This window comes from Sinocyclocheilus rhinocerous, unplaced genomic scaffold (assembly GCF_001515625.1).
Source record: "Sinocyclocheilus rhinocerous isolate Xijiao unplaced genomic scaffold, SAMN03320098_v1.1 scaffold89, whole genome shotgun sequence".
NCBI classification, from domain to species: domain Eukaryota; kingdom Metazoa; phylum Chordata; class Actinopteri; order Cypriniformes; family Cyprinidae; genus Sinocyclocheilus; species Sinocyclocheilus rhinocerous.
The window spans coordinates 311,037-331,350 of record NW_015653489.1 but is presented as its reverse complement, the minus strand read 5'-3'; the positions used below and the strand labels follow the sequence as shown (position 1 = coordinate 331,350).

General features: G+C 36.3%; 1 protein-coding gene across 1 annotated transcript in view; it reads left to right on the top strand.

The window, feature by feature from the left end:
* The first annotated feature begins 2,178 nt into the window (after positions 1–2,178).
* The window catches only part of LOC107716365 (ecto-NOX disulfide-thiol exchanger 2-like), a 253,672-nt gene continuing 235,536 nt past the window's right edge, over positions 2,179–20,314 (top strand). The window contains exon 1 of the mRNA XM_016522775.1: positions 2,179–2,486. The gene's annotated coding sequence lies outside the window, so the exon portion shown is untranslated. The remainder of the gene's footprint in view (positions 2,487–20,314) is intronic.

The window sequence follows — 20,314 nt, the reverse complement described above, 5'->3', positions numbered from 1 at the left end:
GTGCCGGCGAGGAGAATAACCAATAGCCAAAGAGGTAATCATTGTTTTGTGCTGCTGCTGCAGGTAATGTATCTTTTCTCTTTTATTATGAAGACAATCTGAAACTTTCCTTAGGTGTACCTTCATACTAAAATGTTGTCTGTTAAAGGAATAGTTCACCCTAAAATGAATATTTGCTGAAATGTACTCACCCTCAGGCCATCCAAGATGTTTGTTTCTTCATCAGATTTGGAGAAATTCAGCATTTCATCACTTGTTCACCAATGGATCCTCTGCAGTGAATGGGTGCCGTCAGAATGAGAGTCCAAACATCTGATAAAAACATCACAATAATCCACAAGTAATCCACACCACTCCAGTCCATCAATTAACAGCTTGTGAAGCCAAAAGCTAAGTGTCTTTAAGCAACAAATTCATAATTAAAATGTAACTTTTTTCCCAACAGCTTTCTCCAGTAAAAAAATTGTCTGGTCTGAATCAGGAGAGAAATCTGCACAGATCAAGCACCGTTTACAAGCCAAAACAGCTCTAAACAAATTTTTGGGTTGATTTTGATGTGAGAGGACAACAGAGAATGGACTTTTTCACTGGAGGAAGCGCTATTATGGACTATGGTGTTTTGGCCAGAAGAGACAGTTTAAAGTTGTAAAGTTAAACACTGTAAAGTTAAAATTAAAATGATAGATTTGTTTCTTTTACATACTTTTAACTGATGGACTGGAGTGGTGTGGATTACTTGTGGATTAATGTGATGTTTTTATCAGCTGTTTGGACTCTCATTCTGACGGCACCCATTCACTGCAGAGCATCCATTGCTGAGCAAGATGTGATGATACATTTCTCCAAATCTGTTCCCATGATCAAACAAACTCATTTACATCTTGGATGGCCTGAGAGTGAGTAAATTGTCAGCAAATTTTCATTTTTGGCTGAACTATTTCTTTAAGGTAACTGATTTTTGTTTGATGGAAACCAGTGTTATTTTAGTGTCATTTAGATTCTATTCTAGTTTTTTTTTTTTATTATTAGCTTTTATTTTAATATTTTCTTTCTGCATTTTTTTTCAAGTTTTAGTAATGTTGTTGTGTGTCTGTCATTTCTATTATGAAAATTCTGTCGTTTTTGTTTTTATACGTCTACATAGTTTTTCTTCATTTTAATTTAAATGTTCACATGTTCACATCAAGTTACAGTAAATGAAAATCACACATGTTGTCTTGGCAACTAGCTGAAATAAAATATGTTTCAGTTTGTTATATTTTATTTCCATAAGTGTTTAATTTATTGCAAGTAATGAAAGTGTCATTTTTATGGTTTTAGTTTGATCACATGAGCTTGATTTAATGGAACAGACATTCTTGCTGGAGAACGAAACATTCAATGTAAGTTTTCTTCTTTTTTTCAGGTTAAAGAGTTCTTTGATAATAATTGCAATCTAATATGCATTTATGGATAATTACACAAAATCACGGATGCTCAGCTGACAATAGACTGAATTAGAATTCTAATTACATCAATCAAACTCAAAAGTGATTTGTCGAAGGAAGCCTTCATCAAGGACAAAAGTGTTTCATTAGGAAAGAGCACACAAAGACAAAATTGATTCAATGCTTGTCTAATTATCATTATTGGGTTGTTCGGAGTAGTTTGAAAGAGTGAGTGTGTGGATCACAGGCAGTAAATCCATATCTAATTAATTAGTGTTTATTTTTTATTTTTTATTTTGAATAAAGTATTTTTAATCTATGCTATTTTGATCGTTTTTTTTCCAAATGTGGATTTTCTTTTTGGAAGGACAAAAGTGTTTCATTAGGAAAGAGCACACAAAGACAAAATTGATTCAATGCTTGTCTAATTATCATTATTGGGTTGTTCGGAGTAGTTTGAAAGAGTGAGTGTGTGGATCACAGGCAGTAAATCCATATCTAATTAATTAGTGTGTTTTTTTTTTGTTATTTTGAATAAAGTATTTTTAATCTATGCTATTTTGATAGTTTTTTTTTCCAAATGTGGATTTTCTTTTTGTGATCCGTCAGTATGCCACAACACACGCATATACAAAAAGTCCCTATAAATACTCTAAAATATTTCATAGAATGCCATCATTGCCATGGTATTACCATAGTACCATGCCCAAATAAAAACGCTAGTGTCATGATACTTCCTGTTTGTGTCTATATGAAACATTGTTGCACCCTAGATGTCGCTGTGTGCTTCCCCGCGTGAATAAAGCACGTTGCTCCTCCAGATTCCCATAATGCCTCGTGTTTACCTCCGCTCTGACAGCAGCGATACTGCTCGCTGGCTCTTCTAGTCTGCCGCTGGACCCCAGCCGTTCTCCAGCAGTGCTGCATGCGCTGGAGCATCACCGCACACCGAGGCGACCCCAGCGCAGCTCAGCAGCCGAGCACCGGAGACTGTCGCCGGCTCTGGAGTGTTTATGTTCTCCGCGGTGGGCTTGGACACTTCCTCGCTCTTCATCTGAGGTGAGAGCGCTCGTATAACTTAAACACAGGGAGATCGTTCTCATGCATTGCAGCACTGAAGCTTAAGTTTACGCTTTTCCGTGTTATTTCAAGCGCAACGGCATCATGTTCCAGAGCACGCCGCACTGCGCTTTTAAACACTTTAACATGTCACTTCTTGTCATGTTAATAACGCGAATGCAAGGTGTACGGAATCTATACTTTTGAGTAAGTCATTTGGACTAATGTTTCTGGGCAGTTTAAACGTTCTCTTACATAAATCATTATTCAACTACAAAATGCTAGGTATAAGTGCTACATAATAAACTATGATTACTTCGAGTTATTAGCCACTGTTACAAAAAAAAAAAAAAGACAACATATTGCATAAGTGAAATGTCATGTTCATTAACGTTTTAGAAAAGAACAATAATTATAGAAATTGGTGTAAACTATGGTTACCGTAAATGAGAACAATGTGTCAAGCTAAACTGTTTTACGCCTCCCTTCTGTTACGTCACAGCAGTCCCGACGAGTAGGCTATATGATTCTTGAAACGAATTGTTCATTTGAGTCGGATCTTTTTAAATGAACCCTTGGAACCGGTTAAAACAGTCTGAACGATTCGTTCTCGTATGATTCGTTCAGTAACCGAGACAGGTGTTTGATTCGTGATGCGCTGAGAACCGATAAGTGAGTTGGCTGTAAGAGCATCGTATTGCAATTTTATTAACACGCGGAATATGAATTGTTTTATATTATATTTATATTTATTTGAATTGTATACATGACTTTGTTTAGTTGAATCATGACTTGCAAAATGAACTGAACTGGCACGCATGCAATTACAATAAACATCCTTATTGATTCCAGTTATTAGTGGAATATACAGACCTCACGATCCGATCTGATTCCGATTCTAGGAGTCACGATCCGATTCCAGAATAATTCTGTGAGTCACGATCCGATTCCAGAACGATTCTTGATCTACTTCCCCCCCCCTTATTAATTAATTAGTTTACCGACTTGAGAATCTTAAAATCCTTACATTTACATATCCTTACATAATGAATTAAGTACTTTTAAAAATAATTACAAATTGAAAAAAATAATTAAACAGTTGTATGTTAACAATTTTAAACTAATGTAACTTCAAAACATACAAGCAAGTAGCAAATAATAAAGAGGAGCATAGAAACAAATTACAACAAGCAAACAGAGTGCTTTTAGTATTTAAGATTATCTGAACGTTTTCCATTCAAGAACTGTGAGTGATTTTTCTTCATCTTTACTGCTGTTTTTTACTATGACATCATAGACAGCGGGAGATCAACGATTTAACAGACTTTAATTGCAGTGTTCTTAATCTTTATAAGTTAGTAGTACTGTTCGGGTTTACAGTGTGGGGGCGTGTTAGAACGAGCCGTTTTAGGTAGGTGTGGCTGACTCTTAACTTTTATAAAGAATATCTCTTTGGATTTGAGACTTTAGTCTTTGCAACTTTACAGATCTTCTTTATGCACCAAGAGCTTGTAACACTCCAAAGAGAAAGGAAAACTTGAAATCGCATCATATGACCCCTTTAAGCTGCATTCACGCACGGATCTCTTTTGAAATATAAGAACTAATGTGGTTTGTCCTGTCCGTTTAATCCCTTAAGACATAACTGGCTGTGTTTACATTAATTGTGCGTCATAAAACCATTTTGAGACGCAAGTGCATTAAACCACTTGATGACTTCGTAGAGCATTTGTAAGGAAAATACCGATGGGCGAGACTGCACACTTCAAGTGTAACATCAAACAAAGTGCGCATCCGGTGCAATGAAGCCCGCGAATGTCCTTGTAATTCGCGTCAACCTTTCCCATGGGAACATGTCATGTCAAAATATACAAAATTTATACAAAAATTCATACTTTATACGGACCCCCTGGCCTTATGTCAAGGACCACTAAAACCACACTGGTTGAGAAACACTGCCCTTATATGTATATATATGTATATGTATATATGGTTTAATGGAGAATTTTCTTATTACTCAAATTTCTAGATTTCATATCAGTGTCAGTTTTTCTTTTCTTTAACCTAAGCTGAAATATTATATTCTAGCACAAATACTGTAGGCCTATTAAGTTTGACCGTTTCAGTCTCGCCTCATATTTGTTAGATTTTGAGTAATTTAGTCTTAGTGCTTGTTGACTGTCAACCCGAGTTATTAGAAAGTAATTATAAATAATTTGTTGAATTGTGTGGTATGACTGCCGACAGTTAAGCGCTAAGATATTTGGGAAAATGTTCACAGTGAAGCGACGTGATGCATTTAAACTGTTGTTAAATATGCTTTATGATCATCTTAATATTCACACCAGGTGTGCTGGTAGAAATGGGCTCTTGGTGGAGCAATAATTGAATCGCACCCTGTTTTGTCGTTTTCCTCTGTGCGCTGTAGGTTTTCAGTGTTTTTGGAGTGTGGAGCGCATGGAATGGCGCAAAGCGAGTGAGTGTCAGGACTGCAGCAATAACACGTCTGTATGATTCACATGAAAAGCTTTGTATCCTAGCAGCACAAGAGAAATGCACAACCACCAACGGGTATCAGTGCATGACAGTTATAGGCCTCATTCTCAATAAGATGATGAGCGGCCGGTTTCTTGTGAATGATCAAAGTTTGGGTTGTTTAGACTCAGTGGGAAGCAGAGAGGTAATTCTAATATTGTGCAAACCACAGCTGTTTTTATTGAATGCGAGCTCTCTGTTGCAGAACAGTATCGATCGAAAGCAGTGCGTTTTACACTTCTGTCATTCTTTCATCCAGTCACTTCTCTTTCTGTCAAAAAAGCAAACTTTTTAAATCATCTCTTAGAAACTTTGAGAAATGTTGTTGTGCCTTTTCATGCAGTTGCAGTGATGAGGACTAGAGCTTTCAATTTTCAAAAAAGCTACAAAAGCACCACAAAAGTAAAATGGTCCATATCGTTTGTTTATGCATTATGTTCAAAGTCTTCATTAAAATTCATAAAAACATCTTCTTTATTTACTTATTTACAATAATAGGGCCCTATGAATGTCCTTTCTGTTGTGTATTTAAAAAAGAAAATGTTTCAGATGAATATTTTTGGTTGCCGAATTTACATAATTCATGACCACCTTGGCTCTCCACGGCACATTTATGACAGAATAAGTGAAGTCTGATTTATGAATCATTCTTTGGAGTCGAATCTTTTCAAAGAATCGGTTGATTCAGTTCACAACACTGTTTTGAATGATTAGTTATCCGGTTTACTGGAGAGGAAAATGATCAGCGAATAATACTGGTTAGTTTCTCACATAATCGCATGAATTCTGAAGACTTAAATTCTAGTGCACAGGTAATAGGGACAGCTTTTTGAGTTTCATGCTGCGCTAGTTTTAGTGTGAACCTCACACAGCGATGCTTTCGTTTCATTCCAGCGTCTTTCTTTCTATCTGGTTTATCCCAGCATCTCTTTAGCCCTTCATGTTGTGTTTCTCCTGGTCTGAGAACTTTGAGAAATGTTGTTGTGCCTTTTCATGCAGTTGCAGTGATGAGGACTAGAGCTTTCAATTTTCAAAAAAGCTACAAAAGCACCACAAAAGTAAAATGGTCCATATCGTTTGTTTATGCATTATGTTCAAAGTCTTCATTAAAATTCATAAAAACATCTTCTTTATTTACTTATTTACAATAATAGGGCCCTATGAATGTCCTTTCTGTTGTGTATTTAAAAAAGAAAATGTTTCAGATGAATATTTTTGGTTGCCGAATTTACATAATTCATGACCACCTTGGCTCTCCACGGCACATTTATGACAGAATAAGTGAAGTCTGATTTATGAATCATTCTTTGGAGTCGAATCTTTTCAAAGAATCGGTTGATTCAGTTCACAACACTGTTTTGAATGATTAGTTATCCGGTTTACTGGAGAGGAAAATGATCAGCGAATAATACTGGTTAGTTTCTCACATAATCGCATGAATTCTGAAGACTTAAATTCTAGTGCACAGGTAATAGGGACAGCTTTTTGAATTTCATGCTGCGCTAGTTTTAGTGTGAACCTCACACAGCGATGCTTTCGTTTCATTCCAGCGTCTTTCTATCTGGTTTATTCCAGCATCTCTTTAGCCCTTCATGTTGTGTTTCTCCTGGTCTGAGATGGATTGTGACCTTCCACAAAACCACTAAGCCTCTCTGCCTTCACTTCATATAAGGTTTATCAGTGCTGTTGAAGGCATTGTATTCCTCCGGCTGATGCTTTGAGCGGTCTGTCTGCGCCTCTGATTTTTGTGTTGCACTGTAGTCTGTTCTTGTAGAGCTCAATTTGCTGCTCTTTACACTCTGTGCAGCGAGGACTTAGATTAAATCCTGGCTTAGATCCTGCCTAGTCTTTGACTAAAGGAAATAGGGGATCAGCGGTGAATGAGTTTATTTCCTTACGCTTGTTTGATGCTTGGCTGTTCGAGAGGAAATTACTGGAGTATTTAAATGTATCTTTGTGTATCATTTTATCCCGCCTTATAGCATTCAAAGAGATGTTTAACGGCGAGAGGGTTTGGATACCAGTCACATAAAGGGATTTAATTCACATTTACCAGCTTAGAAGAACTATTAAAGTGTTTAATGACGGCAAATATATATATATGTCTCAATACAGTGACTGAAACCGGTCTGAAAGAGCACCACAGAATCCAGTCTTTTTTGCTCTTTCAATCTAGATTGAAAGTAAAGAGGCATTTCTTATCATAATGCACTAAACGCACATACATACTCGTCTCTAAATGGAGGACGTTCGCACAACTCAAAGGTTGGAGCATGAAGGATGCTCTGCTTACTCAAGAGCAGAGCGTCCATGAGCACTCCTGTGGCTTTTCTGTTGGTTTTATTGCTTTATGTTGTCGTTGAGAGATAGTTGGTGTCATTTGAATATTCTTTCAAGCAGAAATGCACTGTCATAAAGCTTGCTCCTCTCTCTCTCTCCGCACAGAAATAGAAATGAGCGAGCGTTTCTCTTTTGACATTCCTGTGATAAGGTAATCAATGAACCATGGCTGGTCATTGAGTGGAAAGTGTGTGTGTGTTTAATACTAAAAGCTTCCTGTCACTGACAAATTCATTGTATGAATTTGCTTTTCCTCATTTCATTGAAGAAGCTCTTACATTGGGAACCGTTTTTGACAGCTTAATTTAACATTTTAAGACAGAATAGACTTGATTGCTGGATGGAATCACTAATGAGTTGTCAAGATATTTTCAGGGCCTTGATAGCGGCATGAAAGCATGCATGTATCATTTATTTAGATTGCAAAAAATGTTTTGCCTTTGAACAAAATTATAATATTTTGGATTTGTAATTAAATAATGATTTTGCGGTGAGGTTGCTGGATTTAGTCGTATAATAAGTCATATAAGTATAATTTAGTGCACCCCAAAAGCATTTGAACATTTAAGTCATAGATAAATCTATTTGTTTTATTTTAATTTATTTTAAAACAAAATATTGAAGAAAGTGGCATTGGTTGTAAAAAAAAAAAAAAGATAACGCTTCAAGCAAAAATGTCAACATTTTTATTAATGACCAACAACCATTTAGATCACAGACAGAAATCTACATTTTGTGTTACAAAACTAAAACTACTGTCCAGTAACACTGATTGGAAATGGAAATATGGAATGGAGAATATGGAGTAGAAATATTGGAGCAAATATTGAATGTAGGTAGTTACAGAAACTCAAGAAAAGCAAGTCTTAAAACAGCTTGCATGCCTGAAAAAGAACTTTGAAGCGTCTGAAAATAATTGTCAGATGGAGAGAAGACGTGAACAGTGACCTGCTGCTGAGCAACAGAAATAAAGCATACGCAAAAAAAGCAACTGACATTTTAAAAAGTAAGTAACTGTTCAGTGGACCTGCTTTGCTTCTTTTAATTGATGAAGTTTAGTTTTCTGCTGACAGCCGCAGTGATGAATTCATAAAATGCTGTCAAGTGCTTTCATTTGGATTCATCTGATTATTTATTAGGATTAATCACAGCCGTGCTGGTGTTCAGCTTGATTATGAGTGTGATGTTGCTCTAATAAGACATAAATAGGACACAATCTCAAGGTGCATTTTTAAAACTTGACAGCGTCTTAAAAATGTGCCCATCCTGCAAGAGATGCTTAAAAAGCAGCAGTATGGCACAATGGTCAAAGACATCTGTGTAGTGCATGTAAAGAAAGAAAGAAAGAAAGAAAAAGGCAGTGCAAGACAACTTGTTCTTTGTGAACCAACTTCTAGAATGCTGCTGATATTGACTTCATACAACAGTAAAAAAAAAAGTTACATTTTAGACACAATGTTGTCTTTTTTCGGTTTTGCCAATGAAAATGGCTCCAAACTAATCCAGAGAAGAACATTTGTGCATCTCAGAGCAACATTGCAGGTTTTTGTTCCTGAATGAATCTGTTTTTGAATGAATCAGTGATTCAATGATTCATTCATGAAGACAGTCTCTTGATTTGTTTCTAAATGAATCGGTGCAAGGAACAGGAACCTGCCGCCACCTACTGGTGGTTTTAGTGTCATAAAATCACAAAAATATTGAGATATATAATTTTTGTCAATATCACATACCCCTACTGCTCAGCCAGTCAGATTGCAGCATTTCAAGATCATGGGCCCTGTTTTAACGATCTAAGTGCATGGTCTAAAGCACGCGGCACAGGTGCACTCAGGGCGTGTCCGAATCCACTTTTGATAGTTTAAATGGTCGGCGTGCATGGTCTAAACGGGTTGTCCCTATTCTCTTAATGAGTAATGGGTGTTTTTTGGGTGTAACGTGCAATAAACCAATCAGAGTCTCCTGAACACACCTCTTTTTTAGACCAGCACGCTCATGGGCGCACAAATGAAATGGGTGCAAATGCATTTGCTATTTAAACAACGCGGCGCAGGACGGGAAAATGAGAACTGCATCGGGCTGAAACTAGCAAAAACCCTTGCGCCACATTGCGCCGGGTGTATGATAGGGCCCCATATGTTTTAATTGAATTCAGAAACTAACTAAATGATAGACAAGTTATCACATTTAGAAGTAAAAGCATAATAAAAAAAAATGAAAAATTCAATTTGCTTAATTTTTTTTTTTTTTTGAGGCAAACAAATATAATTGTTTTTTGATTTGGAGGGGTAAAATATAACCTGGAAATGTCCTGGAAATTCCCCATTGCTAGTTCTGCTGCTAAAGACAAGAATGAAAAACACAAGTGTCCTTTGGCATATTGAAATGTTGTAGAGTAGATTTTACATTAAAATGACAATGTATGATCTTTTGCAGTGCTGCAATGTAAATGTCAGTCAGGCGACAGGGAACATTAATGAAAGCAGAGGTTTTACTGAGATGACACTTGTGCAAATATCTCTGAGACGAGACATTTAATAGCAGACTGCAGCGGAAACACTCTGCCGGCCCTCTGAATCTACGGACATTCAGCTGCTACTCTGCTTGTTTTGGCTTGATCCTGGTTTGACCTTTTTTGATTGCTTAAAGGAATTACTGGGCTGAAATAGTAGGCCTCACAGATGTTGAGTTTTTGTCAAGACTCACTCAGTTCATGCATTTGTGTTTTCAAGTGGGGATTCCTAATTGCGATCGAAAACATTGAAACATTACAGTTTGTTCTGGACTGTTGAAGATTTCTGCTGCTGGTCTGATTAAATAATGCATGGTGTCTGTCTATGAGTAATCAAGACTACATGAACAAATCAACTGAGCTGTGCAGTGTTGCATTTTTAAGGATTTATCCCAGCTGTGAGCTGGAATATCACACTACGGTTTCATTTAGAGAGAAACTAGATATTACACATTTTTAAAGTGAGACTGGAAGTGGCCTAGTTTTATGATGAATGTTTCTTCTTCTAAAGTTTCTTTTATTTTGTCACATTTGTCTGCCAATTAAAGTGCAAATCCATTGGACTGTTGAAGATTTCTGCTGCTGGTCTGATTAAATAATGCATGGTGTCTGTCTATGAGTAATCAAGACTACATGAACAAATCAACTGAGCTGTGCAGTGTTGCATTTTTAAGGATTTATCCCAGCTGTGAGCTGGAATATCACACTACGGTTTCATTTAGAGAGAAACTAGATATTACACATTTTTAAAGTGAGACTGGAAGTGGCCTAGTTTTATGATGAATGTTTCTTCTTCTAAAGTTTCTTTTATTTTGTCACATTTGTCTGCCAATTAAAGTGCAAATCCATAAGAAGACTTTGTGGAAATTATAAGAAGATAACTCAGAAATATTGACAAGATCAGGTGCCTGCAGTTGGAAGTGCTGTTCCCTGATGAAAGCTTCACCGTAAAACCCCATTCCTGCTACAAGTAATGGCCATGCAAGAAAGTCAGTCTGATGCCTGTGATCTTGCATTGTTACTGGATAGACTTCATGTCCTGTTCTAAGATATAGCTGAGAGTAAATTTCAACTCAACCAGAGGTCCCCGGCTTGAATTTTTGATACATAAATGAAGAAATAGCCAAAATATTAAGCATCATGGATGTATATTTACTGAGTAATCCACTATTTGTAGAGGTCAGTTTTCACCTGAGATTTGGAGCTAAATTACGGGATGGTTAAAATGACTTAAGATAGATGGCAGGATTGTTTGTTTGTTTGTTTTTTACACTGAGATTGGTAGGTCTATTAGTGAAAGCTGTTGACTTGAGCAATCTTTCTTGCAATATATGGCAATGGTGACCATTCAAATATGGGAAAAAGCACTTTTTAAGTTAGTTCTCCAAAGTTTTCATGCCTTAAACTTTCCTTCTGGTATCTTTATTTTTAAGGCCCCATATGCTTCAGTCCAAGATGCACCTTCATGTCCAGATTGTTGGATAATAACCATATTCAGTGGTCGAAACCAAAAGGTTGGTCATTTTGTATACAGCTGATACTTACTGTTTTTAACGGGGAATGTCTGAGGAATAAATAATGTTGAAACTAGAAATGTATCTGGAACCATATAAGGGCTTTTCCCCATTTTTGGATGGTCACCATTGGCATATGATGCCACAAAGATTGCTAAAGTCAACAGATTTTACTAGTAGACCTACCAATCTCTGTGTAAAAATAATATAACAATGCTGCCATCTTTGTGAAGTGATTTTTAGCATGCTGTAATCTCAGGTGAAAACTGTCATTTTGACTCTTCTCTACAAAATAGGGGGTTACTCGGATGCATCCATGACATTTAATATTTTGGCTTTCATCACTATGCATGTTTATCTTTCTTCTGAAATTTGACCTGGGAAGTTTCTGAAATTTGGTCGATTTGACACAATGACCCTACTGTCTAAAAGAGGATAGTGACAATTTAATAATACATAACTCATTTCAAATTGTATCCATTTACAAAATGTGATAAAACACAAAACAGTTACAATGTTTTTTCAGGGTTGTAGCATAATGGTTAAACTGATAATCATTATTTTTCTCAAAAATTATAATTCCTAATTATTAATCATGATTATTGTTATTTTAGGAATTTCATTTTACATTTCATCAGAATTACTACATTTTCAAATAATCACAAATCAAGAGAATGTCAAATTGCATAGTTTCGTGATGTATTAGTCATCATATGAATTACCACACTCTTTATATTTATGAAAACTGGTACAACAAGAATCTTCTTTCAAAAGCTAAGCCACTGAAAATCCTACAATTAACTCCAAGAATTCCAAATTATGTTATCGTTTTTCAGTGGGATATATATCGAATGTCACTGGGCAGAAAATATATCCATTTAAGAGAAATGTTCTAATTGGAGGTTTTAAACTCTTGACATTTGGCAACTCCAATTATAAAAGCTTGTAGAGGCTTGCTACCAATGCAAAATAATGCCAATGTCACAAAAAAAAAGAATTTTTTTAGAATAAATAACCAGCGGGCAAACATGCTTAATTAACTGTGCAGAGCAGAAATCATAATCACATTTAAAATACAATTTATAGGCAACATTTTTTGCCTGAAATGTACTGTGCTAACTCACATTAGTATGTATGACAAGATGGCACTCATGAATGCGTTGACCAAGCATTTGCATTTGTATGCTTGCACAGAGTGTTTCTGGCCTTAGTTTGAGAGTACGACTGTCCAAGCAAACCAAAAAAAAAAATCAAATCAGTGGGTGGAATCATGTGATGACGGTCCTTTCTGCAGACTTGGACACATTTCATATGTGGAGTATTTCCCCCGCAGACCTGTCCTCTTTTTAAAGCTGCATTTTCCTCCCATGATGGTTTCGACGTCACGTCCATTACATCCAGTGAGTGTCAGAGCCGAGGGATTTCAGACGTCTTAATCTCATCCATATGAAAGCAGTGCCATGAGAGGGTTTCTTCCACTAGTTTGAGACGTGCACTATTTTGAATAATATAAACTGTTGATCTTTTAAGTGTTGTTGGAGGTAGAGGACAGCATGGCTCAGCCAAAGTGGGACTTTTTTTTCAGTTGTGTCTGCTACTGATAAGGATAAAAAATATTTTGACATGCATTTGGAATGTACAAATCTTCTGTCTCGGTACATTTTGTGTTCATCCCTTAATTTAAATTGTAAAATGTTTAGTCCATTTTAAATTCCAGCAGGCAACAATCTGGAATATAAAACTCAAAAATGAAAATTTACTCACCCTCAGACCATCCAAGATGAGTTTGTTTCTTCATCAGTTTTGGAGAAATGTAGCATTCTATCACTGTCTCACCAATGGATCCTCTGCAGTGAATGGGTGCCGTCAGAATGAGAGTCCAAACAGCTGAATTCCTAATTATTAATCATGATTATTGTTATTTTAGGAATTTCATTTTACATTTCATCAGAATTACTACATTTTCAAATAATCACAAATCAAGAGAATGTCAAATTGCATAGTTTCGTGATGTATTAGTCATCATATGAATTACCACACTCTTTATATTTATGAAAACTGGTACAACAAGAATCTTCTTTCAAAAGCTAAGCCACTGAAAATCCTACAATTAACTCCAAGAATTCCAAATTATGTTATCGTTTTTCAGTGGGATATATATCGAATGTCACTGGGCAGAAAATATATCCATTTAAGAGAAATGTTCTAATTGGAGGTTTTAAACTCTTGACATTTGGCAACTCCAATTATAAAAGCTTGTAGAGGCTTGCTACCAATGCAAAATAATGCCAATGTCACAAAAAAAAAGAATTTTTTTAGAATAAATAACCAGCGGGCAAACATGCTTAATTAACTGTGCAGAGCAGAAATCATAATCACATTTAAAATACAATTTATAGGCAACATTTTTTGCCTGAAATGTACTGTGCTAACTCACATTAGTATGTATGACAAGATGGCACTCATGAATGCGTTGACCAAGCATTTGCATTTGTATGCTTGCACAGAGTGTTTCTGGCCTTAGTTTGAGAGTACGACTGTCCAAGCAAACCAAAAAAAAAAATCAAATCAGTGGGTGGAATCATGTGATGACGGTCCTTTCTGCAGACTTGGACACATTTCATATGTGGAGTATTTCCCCCGCACACCTGTCCTCTTTTTAAAGCTGCATTTTCCTCCCATGATGGTTTCGACGTCACGTCCATTACATCCAGTGAGTGTCAGAGCCGAGGGATTTCAGACGTCTTAATCTCATCCATATGAAAGCAGTGCCATGAGAGGGTTTCTTCCACTAGTTTGAGACGTGCACTATTTTGAATAATATAAACTGTTGATCTTTTAAGTGTTGTTGGAGGTAGAGGACAGCATGGCTCAGCCAAAGTGGGACTTTTTTTTCAGTTGTGTCTGCTACTGATAAGGATAAAAAATATTTTGACATGCATTTGGAATGTACAAATCTTCTGTCTCGGTACATTTTGTGTTCATCCCTTAATTTAAATTGTAAAATGTTTAGTCCATTTTAAATTCCAGCAGGCAACAATCTGGAATATAAAACTCAAAAATGAAAATTTACTCACCCTCAGACCATCCAAGATGAGTTTGTTTCTTCATCAGTTTTGGAGAAATGTAGCATTCTATCACTGTCTCACCAATGGATCCTCTGCAGTGAATGGGTGCCATCAGAATGAGAGTCCAAACAGCTGATAAAAACACCACAATAATCCACACCACTCCAGTCCATCAGTTAAGAGCACGTGAAGCCCAAAATCTGTGTTTGTTAGAAACAAATCTGTAATTAAGTTTTTTTTAATTCAGTTGCTTCTAGCTAAAATACAGGTCCATAATCCATAATAATGCTTCCTCCAGTGAAAAGTCATCTGGTCTGAATCAAGAGAGAAATCTGCACTGATCAAGCACCGTTTACGAGCTAAAACAGTCCAAAACCGCTCTACACAAATATGTCGGTGGATTTTGATGTGAGAGACAACAGGAGATGGACTTTTTCACTGAAGGAAGCGTTATGGATTATAGACTTACAAACACGCAGATTTTGGCTTTTCAAGATGTTAATTGAAACTTGCGGATTATTGTGATAATGTAATTGTGACGGTGTTATCCACTGACTGGACTCTCATTCTGACGGCACCCATTCACTGCAGAGGATCCATTGATGAGCAAGTGATGCAATGCTACATTTCTTCAAATCTGACAAAGAAACAAACTCATCAACATCTTGGATGGCCTGAGGGCCGTGAGATCAAATTAATTAATGTTTGGGTGAACTATTCCTTAAAGTCAGATAGCTTATTAAAATAATAGCACATCTCTCCTCAACAAGCTGCTTGATTCAATATATCATTCATGTTTGTGCAAGATGAGTAACATGCCAAAATTTAATAGGGTTAGAGGTTGTTCAAATCCCTAACACTTATAAGCAGTGCTAACAGTGATGCTTCCCATAATAAATGTTACTGCTGGATCTTATAGGGAAATAATAGAACAAACGCAGTTCCCACGTAACCTGTTTTAATTATATTTAGCACATTTATTTCCTCATTCTCAGCCTTCAGAGTTTTTCATGGGTTTTTAGTGCTTGGGGGAGGTGTTGAGTTGCTGTGATATTGCTTTTCCCTGCTTTCACCGTTGTTGAAGTGCCTGACAGGAGAAAACATCACACCCTGACCTCAGTGGAACGTGTTTTGAAAGCCTTGGGCCACACATGCTGTCCTTTGCAGACGCTGTTATAATGTTTGAAACAATAGCCCCATTTAGCAGACATGTATTTTCTGTCTTGGCTGGTGTTTTATTTGTTCATCTTCTAGAAGGACCAGTAGTGTCTCTCATCACAATAGATTGTTGACCCTCAAGGGCAGTTAGAAAATAAGAGAGATGTAGATGGGAATTGATGTCAGCGTCACCGATCAATAGGGCTGTTTGGCAGTCTTCATCTGCCCATCAGAACAGGCTTTGCCTTTGATAAACGTACTCTTTGTATTCATGTTCGTTTCATATGGTTTTTATACGATTTTCAAGAACTGTTCCAATTGAATGACAACCGCCAAGTAAAAAGTACTGTAATAACATTTTCTTATACTTTTTACGTTTAAATCATTCTCCAAAAAAATAATTATTTTATTATTTTTATTTTCAAATATTGTGAATTAATGTATAAGTATCAAATAGTTATGTACTCATTTTCAGGCCATCCAAGATTAGTTTGTTTCTTCATCATATTTTGAGAAATATTTTGCTCAGCAATGGATGCTCTGCAGTGAATGGGTGCCGTCAGAATGAGAGTCCAAACAGCTGATAAAAACATCACAGTAATCCACACCACTCCAGTCCATCAGTTAACATCTTAAGAAACCAAAATCTGAGTGCTTGTAAGAAACAAATGAATCATTAAGACGTTTCAACTTTAAACTGTCACTTCTGGCCTAAATAAGAGTCCACAATCTAAAAAATAACGCTTCCTCCAGTGAAAAAAATCCACCAAATCGTTCCCGTTTCAGATGAGATATTATGGATAGAGGACTTGTATTTTAGTCAGAAACACACGCAAACACGTCTCTTTTCACTTCTCCAGATGTTAACTGATGGACTGGAGTGGTGTGGATTATTGTGATGTTTTTATCAGCTGTTTGGACTCTCATTCTGACGGCACCCATTCACTGCAGAGGATCCATTGCTGAGCAAGTGATGGCATGCTACAACTCATCTATAGCTCGAATGGCCAGAGGATGAGTCAAATTTCAGCTCGAATGGCCAGAGGATGAGTCAAATTTCAGCAAGTTTTCAGTTTTGGGTGAACTATTCCTTTAAGTGTGTTTTTGAATAAGTTATTAGTTGTCGACAAAAAAGTGCTTAATTCAAATGAGTAGGTATTTGTTCAGATCCCTGACCCTTGGTATGAGCAATACACTTGCTTTAGCCAGCACTAATACTGATATTTTTTATAGGAGCCATGTTCAATGTTTGGACACTGCAGCTCATCAACACAAATATAGGCCGTGCTTTTTAATCAGGGATCCCTTTTCCCTGAAGAGTTGTACTTGAGAGCCTGATAATTTATGCGTTATAGCCATTCAGCCGCAATAATCCTTATCGGGGTCTCAGAGAATCACCTCCTGTCATCTCAAGCGAGAGCTCCATGCTCTAATTGGCCTCCCACTGTTTATTGCAGAGGCGGCGTGATTGAGCAACAGAGCGATGACTCTCCCACTGGTCTTTAAGCCGCGGCACCTGGAAACCTGAGCGGTCAGGTAGCGCCATTATATTCACTTCACGAAATTCATTAGAGTTCATCCTCGGCCGAAATTGAATCGTGCAATTTGTCTCGCAGTCATTCGGACATCTATCTAAAGTTTCATAAGTCACAAAGTTCATGCTTGATAAGATGAAGTTCATGACAGTCAAAAAAAAAAATATTGCAGAGGTGGCATGATTGAGCAACAGAGCGATGACTCTCCCACTGGTCTTTAAGCCGTGGCACCTGGAAACCTGAGCGGTCAGGTAGCACCATTATATTCACTTCACGATATTCATTAGAGTTCATCCTCGGCCGGAATTGAATTGTGCAGTTTATCTCATACTCATTCGGACATCTATCTAAAGTTTCAGAAGTCACAAAGTTCATGCTTGATGAGATGGGATGAACATCACGACAGTCAAAATATATTTTTTTCAAGGTGCAATATCACAGACTTGAATTAATAAGCTTTGTGTGCATGACATGGCAATCTGCATAAATCTCTTCAACGATGCAGGCGTCTTTGCATACAGTCATGCTGATTTGTTTGCATTGGCGATGTGGAAATATGTTGGTGTGCAGATAAAGACGTTTATCCTGCATTGTGCTTTAAAGGGGTCATATGATGCTGCTAAAAAGAACATTATTTTGTGTATTTGGTGTAATGAAATGTGTTTATGCGGATTAAAGTTCAAAAAACACATTATTTTCCACATACTATACAATATTGTTTCTCCTCTATGCCCCGCCTTTCTCCCCACATACCTACGTCACTATTTGGGCGGCGTTATGCAACTCTTCCCAGATAGTGACGTAGGTATGTGGGGTGTGTTAGAACGAGCCGTTTTAGGTAGGCGTGGTTAACTCTTAACTTTTATAAAGAATATTTCTTTGGTTTTGAGACTTTAGTGTTTGCAACTTTACAGATCTTCTTTATGCACCAAGAGCTTGTAACACTCCAAAGAGAAAGGAAAAATTGAAATCGCATCATATGACCCCTTTAATCGCTCGCTCTCGTTCAGCGTCAAGCTCCATGTGTACCGCTCTGCTTTCAGATCCTCTTAAACTTGAACATAGGTAAACTTTTCTTTTGCGTGAAATGGGAATGAGGAAAGTGACTGTTGTTGATCCCTAGAGAGATATAAATATAGCAACATTAAAAGACTCATTCTTTCAAACCCTGAAGGAGAAGTTCACACAGATACACAGATGCGACGTGTGGGTGCCTTTGCTATTTTTAACAATGTCATTTGAATCACAGGCCTATATCTTCATACTTGGAAAATAACGTTTTGACTAAGTTGTGTTGTTTGACGTACTTCCTTTTAACTTACCTTCGGATATTTAGTCATGTTTATTTTGTGCTGAAACTGGTATTAATATGGAGGAGATGATTAGTTCACGTGCGCCTCACGCTGCTGCGTCTGTTGATCGAGACGCTACAGTGATCTGTCACTCCACATTAAACGATGAGAATCGATTAATATCGAGATATCGATATTTTTTACCCAGCCCTACAAAATAATTTGTAAAACACTTATTTATATATAAAAAAACTTCTTAGTGCAGTACATTTTCTTTATGGTAAATTTAAACGTCTTTAACTTTTTTATACTTTAATTTTTCATTTTTTTTTACTGTTTTTATTTTTATTTATTTATGTTTATATTTTTTTAAATTATTTAATTAAAAAAGTCTGTATTCAAAAGCATTAATGAAGTGCTTTTCTTTAAATTTACTGACACTGTGTAGAATTGATTGATTAGGCTATGTGTGTATTTATTTGGTTTAAACGACAACAGATTTTAGACTATTTTTATGCACAGTATAGACTAATATCCAAAAGACATTTGCATTCACAGAAATCTCAGATCCATAAAGCTGATTTAGGGGCTCTCCTCTGTTTTGTGTAAAGCCAGCTAATCAGATTGGAGCAGGATAAGAAATGTTTCTTGAGCAGCAGCATATTAGAATGATTTCTGAAGATCATGTGACACTGAAGACTGGAGTAATGATGCTGAAAATTCAGCTTTGATCACAGAAATAAATTACATTTAAAATATATTTTAAAATGGAAAACAGTTCTTTTAATGTGTGGCATTATTTCACTAGATTACTTATTTTACTGTAAGTATGATCAAATAAACGTAGCCTTTGGGAGTATAAGAACTAGGGCTGTCAAAATGGCTTAAAAACTAAATTCGAATTATTTAATTAAATATTATCAAAATTCAAATTATATTCAAATTTAAAATGCATAATTTCAGTTAGGGTGAAGAAAAGATTTTGGATTCTCTCCTAAGGCCACAATAGGGTGCATCGGGCAAAATATTACTAATGCACGTTTATTCAAAGCATATGTAAAGCCAGCTAATCAGATTGGAGCAGGATAAGAAATGTTTCTTGAGCAGCAGCATATTAGAATGATTTCTGAAGGATCATGTGACACTGAAGACTGGAGTAATGATGCTGAAAATTCAGCTTTGATCACAGAAATAAATTACATTTAAAATATATTTTAAAATGGAAAACAGTTCTTTTAATGTGTGGCATTATTTCACTAGATTACTTATTTTACTGTAAGTATGATCAAATAAACGTAGCCTTTGGGAGTATAAGAACTAGGGCTGTCAAAATGGCTGAAAAACTAAATTCGAATTCTTTACTTAAATATTATCAAAATTCAAATTATATTCAAATTTAAAATGCATAATTTCAGTTAGGGTGAAGAAAAGATTTTGGATTCTCTCCTAAGGCCACAATAGGGTGGATCGGGCAAAATATTACTAATGCACGTTTATTCAAAGCATAAGATAACATGACTATATGTGAAAAAGTGCATAATGTTTAAAATAATGTTCATAAACCAATTATAATTAAGTTGCTTAAACAACTATAAACAAAACAGCATCATGTATGTATGCATAGTTTAATACAAAGGGCCGAAAGCCAATCACACAGAATACATTTTTCATTTAAAAACACGAGATGCAGTGGGATGGGGAAAAACCCGCTATAAAGTTTTTTTCAAAGTTAAACTTGCATTAATTTTACATGGCTTGCTAAACATGCGGCTCCTTTGTGCAAGATGCGAGTGCAACGGTGATAGATGTCCCTCTACGAAATATGCGTTCTGTGTGAACGGCTTGGTTTCAGTTTTGATGTAAACAAGATCTTC